Source organism: Ictalurus furcatus, chromosome 1, assembly GCF_023375685.1.
Source record: "Ictalurus furcatus strain D&B chromosome 1, Billie_1.0, whole genome shotgun sequence".
Lineage (NCBI taxonomy): Eukaryota > Metazoa > Chordata > Actinopteri > Siluriformes > Ictaluridae > Ictalurus > Ictalurus furcatus.
Genome location: NC_071255.1, coordinates 32,024,045 through 32,034,607, shown reverse-complemented (window position 1 = coordinate 32,034,607; position 10,563 = coordinate 32,024,045). Strand labels below are relative to the sequence as shown.

At 40.3% G+C, this 10,563-nt stretch overlaps 1 long non-coding RNA gene across 1 annotated transcript; it reads right to left on the bottom strand.

The window, feature by feature from the left end:
• Nucleotides 1–2,215: 2,215 nt before the first annotated feature.
• On the bottom strand, nucleotides 2,216–9,468 carry LOC128615336 (uncharacterized). Its single transcript, XR_008387190.1, has 3 exons — nucleotides 9,120–9,468; nucleotides 6,706–6,902; nucleotides 2,216–2,269 (listed from the first exon to the last, which is right to left on the bottom strand). It is a non-coding gene; the product is annotated as an uncharacterized LOC128615336 (long non-coding RNA).
• Nucleotides 9,469–10,563: the final 1,095 nt, after the last annotated feature.

Below are 10,563 nucleotides of genomic sequence, written 5' to 3'. Positions count from 1 at the left end.
AGGCATCTAAGTCCATCCCTATTCATCATCATCATCATTATCATCATCATCATATAATAACATAATAAACTGAGCAATGTTCTTCCCTCATTGCTACCACATGATATACATCAAGCTCCCCTACCTACTAAATCCTAATTTAACCCCTGGTGCTGTCCAAAACATCTTCATAGCCTGAAATAAGGACTCTTTTTAGGCAAAAAAGAGATTTTTCTCATGAAAATCATATGCTTACATCATATCTCCCAGACAGGCGTCTCCAGGTTTCTTACAGTAAGCTGCTTTTTGTATACTCTGGCTCTGTCCCATGTTTACTTCTTTGTATATTTGCCTTTTCCTGGCCATGCAGTTGCTGTCACGATGTCACATCCATGCCTGGAATTTTTAGAAACAGTACTGACACCACAATGATGACGTGACTTCCTCTGGAACTGCTTTGTCACTGTATTTCTGTGTGAGTTACTTAAACCACTTATAGGAGTATATTCCCGTAGACTTTTGCAAACCACTGTACGTATCTGTGGTTCTTTTGTATTGTGAAACACTGTGTTTTTGATATGACTCGTGTGATGAAAGATGCTTTTAGAAATGTTCGTGTATATTAAATCCATTTCCTTTGGGGGGGAAAAAAACATCTTGCTTAGATTTTCCCTAAAGCCTGGTCATGCAAAGATCATATTTATACCTGTAGGTGTTTTGCAAATGATAAATGCTTCATCATTTTCTTTGGAAATCAAGCATGATTTCTTCAACTATAACATGTTCACAGATGACTTTTCCACTTTGAATCATTTGCACCTCCTAGCCAAGTCTGGATGAATTTCCTACTAATTATCTCCAGTGGAAAAAGTACAAAATACACTGACTTGAGGAAAACGACTGCTATTGTAGTAATAATTCACTTGAGTACAAAGAGTGATCAAGAAAAATGAATGAAATTAGAATAAATACGTCATCCACTGAAAAACTACTTGGGCAGTTACTTTACAAATGACTTTTTCCGTGTCTACAATTGACCCAACTAATCCGAAAATGTTCTATTTTATATGCTTTTCATATGTTAATGAAACAAATGAGCAATGCTCAATGAACACCACCTCCATTTTCAACAGTACATAAAGAAAGGTCATCGTAGTTAGCTAGCTATCTTATCCAAACGCTTGGTGATGTTGGGGTAGTTTGGGGTTTTGCAGCTTCCTAGCTTCTGTCTCATGTCAATTTGGATTATTTTCTATCTACATAGTTAGCTATCTAGCAAAATTTCCACATTCTGTTCTAGAAAATGAAGAACAAAGAATGTGCATCCGGTGTGTTTTGCTTTATTATGTGTTTAATCAATTTATGAAGCCAGTGTAAACTTTATCGTTACTATATCGTAATTGCACAATGCTATCGGACTTCGTGCAGGCAGTAAGCTTTCGACAAACTTTACCATTAACTACACACGTTGCATCCATTGATTCCACCATGTTTTCTTACTGACACGCCCCCAATAATAATTATGACTTTATTGTGGTGTTCATGTGCGTTCAACTTATAAATACGATCTTTCCGAAATGACTTGAACGCACCAATTACTCTGGGCATTACCTCTAGGCTGTAACAGCACTTAGTGATATTTTACACAACAGGTAATCACTACTAAACATCGAAGTGACATATTAAGTTTAATATACTGTAACACTTCAAAAGATCTGGCTAGCTAGACTAGCTCACTCAGATAGCCATCGGCTTACCTGGACATGTTTCAGCAGGTTGGATGTTGATCTGTGAAATGTCAATATCGTCACAGGTTTTGGCTCGCATAATTTGTTGGTCTCTATCGTGCTGTTTCCTTTGAAGCATTTAATACTAGATAGGTATGCTCATGGGGCAGATGGGTCAGGTATGCTCATCTTTTCAGTCTGTTAACATGTCCTGTCTTCAGGACACAACCACATCATTTTTGTATGGATCCCTTTGTCCCCATTGTGTCCTCCATTCTCATATAAACTGTCCATTTGCCAACTGTTTAGCGTTTTTTGTTCTTGCTTTAGGAGTCTGTCTTAAATTCTGAAAAACACAGCCAAAACAAATACACACTGAGTTCATGAGTCCATTTCTAACAATATGCTTACAAATTCACACATAAAGAACACTCTCACCGAATATAGACAAGTGAGCATGTTTAGATATTTCCCTTGAGCTTCTGTTTAATCTGATGCATTGTGCTTCGTGAGTGATGTATGATGGGTCGTAACAGGAGCTGCAGAGCAGCTGGGAGACGGGTCTGTACAACAGGAACAGAATAACATTACAAATTAAACAAGGGAGACACTAAAACTTTCCTAGGTCTGACATTCTCTGTGGTTTTGTCTTCTGAGAAAAATCCGCGTCGAAAAAACAGCACACACTCTTCTGCCATCGCCTTGTCCGGTCTGCTTCGTCCTTCGCTTCGTGTGTTTTTCAGGGCTTGCCGCAGGGGAAGCACACACAGGGCATCTTGGGTTCAGATCTATGTTAACGTCAGTGGATTGGACGTCTGTGATCTCAGATTGAGTGTGGGATGAAAGAGATGAGAGGAAGAGAGAGATGAGGGCGAATGACATAGTGACGGATTCCCTCAGTGTTCTTTCACCTCTATGATTCACGTCACGTCTTGGACGTCTGTGACTTATACGTAGTGGCATCGCGGTCACACCTGAAACACCCGCTACTTGATGAAATGCGGCTCTGACCATCAGTATGATGCCACTTTCTCCTGCTCAGCAATATCTGTTCATCCATGCATCCTTTCATCTCACATTCCTGTCATCTCGACGCTGTGGTCAGAGGGAAGCAGGAGGCAGGGATTCTTTCAGTGTTGGGTAAAAATCCCTGATTTCCTTCTCCAAGTCTGTAAAAATGGACTTTGTGAGAAATTGTTGTACTCTATTACTGTAAGGTTATGTATGGAATAAAAGAAGATGGGTCATGTGGTTGTAGGAAAATAATCAACGATGGGGTGGCCTGATGTGAAGAAGAGTTACTGTTTCCACACCAATGGCGGTCGGGTTGACTGTTTTCCTATAACAGGACATCTTGTAGTGTTTCAATTATCTTATCCTACCGCAATTTCTCAGCCATTACAATTTCTATTCATTTATATCTTGATCCATTTGTACTTACATTTAATGTTGTGGAACATCCACCAAACAAGTTACTACAAGACCTGTTGTCACTTACTTTACAGCAGCTATAAACAGTCACTCCCAATAAAAAAAACACAATATCCCCAGTCCATAGACTTTACCATAGTGAAAAGCTTTATCTCTTACCGTTACAAAGCGCAGACACTGGAGACTCCGTCCGAAAATATTCCAGTTGTCTGTAGTGTGTTAATGTGTGCGATCGGGTCCTATACCCTGTACACGGTATCTCCTGCCCTGTGCCCTGAGCTCGATAGGCTCCGGGACCGTCTGTGATCCTGTGTAGGAGAAGCAGTGTGGAAAATGGATGGATGGATGGATGAAGATGTTTATTTAGTGTCCATGGAAGGAGTCTCCAGTGTCAGCACTTTGTAACAGTAAAACTATACTGTGGAACATTTTCATGAGAGAAGACTTGGTACTTTCTGGTTCTCAGTAACATAACAAGAGGCCTTTGTTTTGTTTTGTTTTTGTCTTATTAGCTTCTTCATGACAGAGGGGGAAAAAAACGAGGGCCAACTGTTTATAGCTGCTATTACGTAAGTGATAACAGGGAAAGTAATTGTTAGAAAATTGCTTCAGGATGTGCTGTTGTAGAAAAATAACTCTGCATCCTATCACTGTTAATTTTCCTGTAACAGCACACACACACCCACACTAATTTCTGAACATCCAAAACCTTGTGATTTTGTATGTTGTGGTTTTTATACACTGTTATTAGTCCACAGTGTCTGATTCATGAATTCTACATTCTCTACAAAACTTCCTCTATCTACACAGGAAACGGTCTACTCATCTTCATATCTCTGTGGTTTCAAAACTTCTCCCATATACTTCCTTTTTCAGTCTTTCTATGGAGGATGGCTTTATGTAACAGCCACACGTCGGCATAGAGATCTGACGCACATCTCAGATCTTATAGTGCCACTGTTGTTTTCTCGCTCGTTCCGCTGTTCCCTTGGGTCCAAACCTGACTTGTCACTCTCATGTCTCTCGCCGAAAAAAAGCCCATCGCTTACACTCCTCTGACAGTTCAAAGCCACACATTGATTTTGATCAATCTCGTGCTTCATGGGCTGTGACGCAAATGTCAAAACAGTAAACCCTCCGCTGCGTGGTAGCATTAGTCATACCTGTCGACTTCGATCGGCACTCTGTTTAAACTTTCTCAGGATTACGAGTTGTCTGTGAAAGTTGGATATTTGTGAGGATATATCTGCAGGTCTGATTGATGGCTCAGGAGTGCTAGATTCTGATCTTTTACAATTGTAGCTGTGTAATCTAACGTCAACAAGTTTTAGAAGTTGTGGATTCGTTTAGACCCTGCAGTCTAATGTTTTTTGGAGTGTCAGGTCTCTTTCTATACCGGTATTCATTAAGTCCTCGAAATCAGCGTTTCCCAACCTTTTTTCAGTCACAGCACTCTATGAAATTTTCTTTGAAAAATGTATGGCACCCTACACAAACACTAGTGCTAGGCAGCGTCAAGCCTGGCTTATTCTCTACACGTCCGTAATAGCATGAGGGAGCTCGCGACAAAAGATGACATCATCGCGGAGTGAGCTGTGCACGGCATTTCTTGTAGCTTTTTTTTGTAACCGCATCCGAAAATGAATGACTTCGAGGCGACTCTTGCAGAAAGGTGAGATTGTACAGGCTTCTCTATGATCCATCCATGCGGCACCATGGAGATAGCCAGATGGCACAAAATTTTTTCTTAAATGGTGATTTAGTTTTGCTTTGTACATACTGCTGAAAGAATAAAGCCAAAGCTGAAAGGGTTTTTGGAGGTGTACCATGTTTTCACTCATCAGTATCTTCACAAATAAACACAGTCACTACAATACAGTGTCAGACACAGTGATTAAACCTCATTCTTCTGTGTTTATACATAGAGACTTGTACATTGATGGGTGAACATACAGAGCGATCATTCTGTAATATCTTTCTTTTGTCTCTATACATAAAGAGACTTTTGACAAGTGTGTGTGACAAGTGATAATCTCAAGGTTTACTGTGTTTTATATGATTCTTATACGATTCTTTGCTATTTTTTTCATACTGTGGGTTTTAGTGACGTGTACTGAAAACAAAGATCGTCAACAACAAAAACAACAATTCCTCCTCAGCATTCAGCAACTAGTTGTTTAGTTGTTCCGACAAACTACTTCTTCTCTTAGCTGTTTCCTGTTGGTTTATAGGACGATTACCCCAAGTCGCCCCCTCAAAGAATATTACAACGGCGAGCGCACCAAGTATAAACGCCTCGTCCGTTTGGGGAGGTGCGCGTGCAGTCAGTGGAGGCTCACGGTGCGGAGCCAGGAGGAAGTATAAAGAAGGCTTTAGCTACATGAAGGTGAAGTTGATGGTCCAGAAACATCTGGAGGTTTTCTTTTAAGAAATCTGTCCATATTCTTTTGCACTACACACGCATCGTCACACGCTAATTATTAGGATATTAGGACGTTACGCATACTGATGTTGACGTGCTGCTGACAGGTCAGCGGGCGGGGGGGGGGGGTCGAGGGGGAAGGAATTATAATTTTTAACCCCCCTCCCATCCCCCCATCAATCACAGCGTCACTAGCCAATCACGGGCATCTGTGAGCTTATCCATGTGGAAGTGGGTGGATAGCACTTTCTTCTGAGTGTGTTACGCTGCCTCCTGATGTTGCATGAGCAGCTGGCTGGCTTCATGTGCCTCAGAGCAAGCATGTGATAGCCTTTGGGGTGGGGGTTCATGAGGATAAGGTGAAACGTGTTTGGCTTGAGTAGTTCCCTTGCTGTATAAATGGCTGGAAAATTCATGTGCCACAATATACGATACAAAACACATACAGAAGGTGCTAACCACTAACCAAGATGTGAGCTTGTGTGATCTGGCAGTTCTGATAATGGTCCCATACAGAAAGAAAAAAAAATCAAATCTGTGCAGAACACCAACACAACAATGTGTTAGTCAATTGAAGTAATTGAGAGATGCTTGCAGTGCAGTTTGGACCACCCACAGATATACTCGACTCCTAAACAACATTGCATTTTTCTTCTTTTTTGAAGGCCCAAAAAGGAATGCACATCAAAACAAAGACAGTCCAATTACCAGCCAAATTCAGGCCTAACTACAAATAATTCTAGCTAGCTCTGTTAGCTATGTTAATTGCTCAATATTTCTGACAATCACCTGTTAAATCTTGTTAGCATGAAGCTGTTGTCGAGTGTCTTCCTAAGCTAGCCAGCTAATGCTAACCAGGCAGGGGTAGAACTATTGCACACAGGGTATTTCTGCTCAAATAACAGAAAGGATTGACCAATAGAAACAGGTTTTGTTCAGCATAAAAAAATTAGAAGCAACATTGATGCTAACATTTACAGTTTAGCCATACTGTAGCATTTGCCAATTATGATGCCTTGATAAGGTGATACAGGAGATATCTGGAAACTAGTCTGCTTTTTAAAATTCACATTATAGAAAAGGAAATTCACTGAATGGGAAAGGACCCAGGATGTAAAGGACACATTTGCTTCGAGTAGCACTTACTTTTCCTTCAGACTGACTTCCTTTAGTTGAACATCGACCTGTGAATTCATGAACCTCAGTCTCATGAGCCAGTAGAAAACAAGAAGGTCAGACTGTGGTCTCACTGGTCAGCAAAACATGGACAAGCTGTTTATTATTGAGCATTGTTCTCACCAGGCTTTTCCCTCACTGTTTTCTTACTGTTGCTTGGTGCACATCTGAAATTAAAAAAAAGATTGCAATCTCATCCACCAACACACTCTAAAGGCTTTGTGGTAAAATCTGTTTTTTTTCTCTCTGCCTTCTACAGTTTTCTTGTTAGCAATGTTGGCATGCTGACTTTCCTTTTCCAGTGAAATCTAAAAATAAACCATTATTACTGAAACTCAAAAGTACTTAAGTGTGTTTTTTTCTTTTTACAGACTCCTAACCACACACCTTTCCCCAGTTTATGAGCTCATTAGTAGTTTTATATGTTCCTTTAAGTTTGCATTAATTCTTCAGTGAAGTTGTGAGACATATTCAGTATTGCCCTGTCTTCTGCTTTCTTGAATTTATCTGGATGTAATATGATAATACCTTGTGGCTAAGACTTATAAAAGCCATCTCATGCATGCATCCAACCAACTCTGGCTCCACCGCTTCACCGAGTACATTTGACTCTTTTTATTCAAATTTAAGAGAGTAAGGAATCTTTTTTATGAGTACAATTTCCCTCCACATACAGCAACTATAACGCCAAAAGTGACATCTAGACAGGCTTTTAAACTTCAACACATAATACTTCATTTCACGAAATGCATTACGTCTATTTTTCTTTTCTTTTCCCAGAACATTTGGTTCTTCGAGATCTCTGGAAATTGCACAAAACTAATTCAGGAACTGTCCTAATTTCCCTGAGGTCTTTCACTTTTAGGCATAGGTGAATGTTAATATTTAGAAATAATTGGACTTCAAATGATTACCTCAGTCTCTACCTCAATTACCTCAGCATCTCTTCAGTGCACCAGGTGTTAGATCTGCAATCTCTGAGTCAGTCTAACTGCCCTCAGAAGCACAGATGATGTTCAGTCATCTTTCTTGGACTCTCTGACCTGGTATTTTATGAGAACATTCTTCTGACCTGTGATAATGTCATACAGGATGGCCCTTAGGGGTCTATGTGTGTATCTGTGCTGGCAGGCTTTATCTAATAACTGAGTCTACTAGCTTGAGCTGTCATTCTAAAGGTGTAGTTTGTTAAACAGTCTCATGTTCTCACAATACAGCAGCAGTACCTCATGTCTCCCAATGGAGACATGAGGTACTTAAAGAGACAGTTATGGCTTTTCAAAAGTTGAATTTTCTTAACCTTTTCAAAACGGTAATACGCCTTTCACAAACTGGTGCTATCGACCTATCTGCTGCAGATTGCATGGACACAAATACACAATGATGTGTGCAAGACTGAAGCATGGTTCATTAGGAAAGTGATGGAAATGAAACAGAAGTCAGATTTTAGAGGCAGAGATTACACCTAGTAGTTACCATACGACATTATCATATAACTGGAGTTTGGGAGAAAGACCACACCAGAAGCGCTGCCTTTAATATTAGTTACCTTCTTAAGTTATTATAATTTATTAGTTAAATTCCTATAGATGCTGTGGGGGCATTTATTTTGTTGGCATAGTTTGACTCCACATATCCCCTTAGAGAGAAGAATCACTGCAAACCAATGTAGAGTTCTTCCCCCCCCGCCATTTTCTCCCCTATTTGATAACCTGCCAATTCACACCCACCAGCCAGCTCTTCCCCTACCATTCGACAGCTACCAACCAGTGACGGTGAAGGCTAACATCTAAGACATGAGAGGTTATCCAACTGCATCTTTTATTATTGCTTTTATGAAGCAAGCGCTATCTGCCTTCTTTTAGATAGATAAGCAAATCTATGATTACCTAGTGTCTTGTTGACTGACAGATTCCTGGAAGGCTGTGGTATTGTTCGGACTTGAACTCACGATCTCCCAGCAATGGGATGAATGTTTTTCTGTTGTGCCATTTAGTAGCCTAATAAGAAGTTGTTTAGAGTGATCACCTTTATCCAATGATGAAACATTTCCATCCCAATGCGTGTGGTATCGTCCCCATCCAGGGGCCACACGGGCTCAATATGGTCTTGACACTCACCAGATCTCAACCCATTTGGGGATTTTGGTAGAAAGTGTCAATTAAGGGAATTTTTAAAAAATAAAATGTATTTAAGAGCCAGGTTTATCACCTTATTGCAGGTCCAGAGACTTGTAGAACCTGTGGCCAGGCAAATCGAAGCTGTTTTGGTGGCTTGTGATTGCCAAACACCTTAGTAAGCCATTTTACGTTGGTTTTCCCTTTAATTTTACATCCATCTGTATCTATCCGTTTCAGTTCTCATGACTGAGTTTCTGCACCTACCTTCTCATCTTCTCCCTGCTATTCAACAACTTTTGCACAAAACAGGAGCCATCCAGAGCTACAGACCAAGTTCCTAGAGTTCTCCCCTGTTCCAGTTTCACTATCGCTCTCCATACGGTTGAGTTGAAGGTGTTGTCTGCAAACAAAAATATATTATTACCATAAAGCACCATACTGAACTGGTAATGTTCTGGTTAAACAGATGCTAACCATGGTAACTATGAAGTATGGCAGTAAAATCATGGTCGTATCAGCGTTCAGAGTTACCATAAATAACCACAGTTAAACCAGAGAGTATGAGACTAAAGCAACAGCAAACTATAGTGAATTTGTCAGTTGTATGAGAGGAAAGCCTAGTAATCCATAGTTTCCGTCTTCACATGTCCATGGCAGCTAATCAAGAAAAGAATGTCAATGTTAGCTTTGGCAAGCTGCCAGGTTTTCCAACTACCTCTGTGCAGAGGACACTTACTAGTCTCTGACGATTCTAGCAGGCTCAGAATATCGGATCGCTTGCCATACACAGATCAAGCCTAATCTAACAAGTTATTACATCATCAGTGAGAAATCATTACTCGAAATCCTATTCTGTTAAACTTAGGCTTAATCTGTGCCCATAGATCATGTACATATCTGTGCTTGTCTGCATTTGTGACTTGTAAAGCATCAGCAGATCTGAGGTTGACCATGGAGGCTTCAATGAAATAGTGAAATTGGTACATAAATCTATTGCTCTGAAATCCTTTATAAGTATGACTCCTGAGCATCATTTTAAGAGTTCCTGTGCTGGTCTAATGCCTCAGAAATCCTACAACACACATACTTACATGTGCTCTGCTTCCCCTAATGGGCAATTGAGCTGAAATCACACATGAGATTGTTATTTCGAAGTCCCAGATCATAAAGTAGCGGAAGATGCTAAGTCCTGAGAAATGCCTGTAGCTATTAACTGCTTTGGCTGTGTGCTGTGGAGGACATCATGCAGCCAACACGCTTTAACCTCTTTTCTCCAAATCTACACTGTTATCAGAGAGTTAGCCTTGGAGTTAGAGAACACAAGGGCATATTTACCAATGAATGGACATTTATGTGTAGTACCACACATAATCTTTTGGACATCTATTTGTATTCTCTAGCGCTATATATATGTCATGTGTGAAAAATGTTATGTATGGATAAGGATATGCAGCTATGTAACACTGCAAGTCTGCCTTGTATTGTAGATTTTTCCGCTTTTGCTCTATTGAGGATGAACACGCACCTGTATGTCCATCGGCTATATGGGGTGTAGGATTAAGGAACACAATAAACCAATGTGTGGCTTCTTTTCTTCGTATGCACACAAGCTTAACCGAATCCTCAGTTCTCCGCACAAAAGGCTTTTGGTGTGGTTTACACTTGCTGCTACATGAAATGAAAATTTCCAAGGCCATTGTGCTTCTTA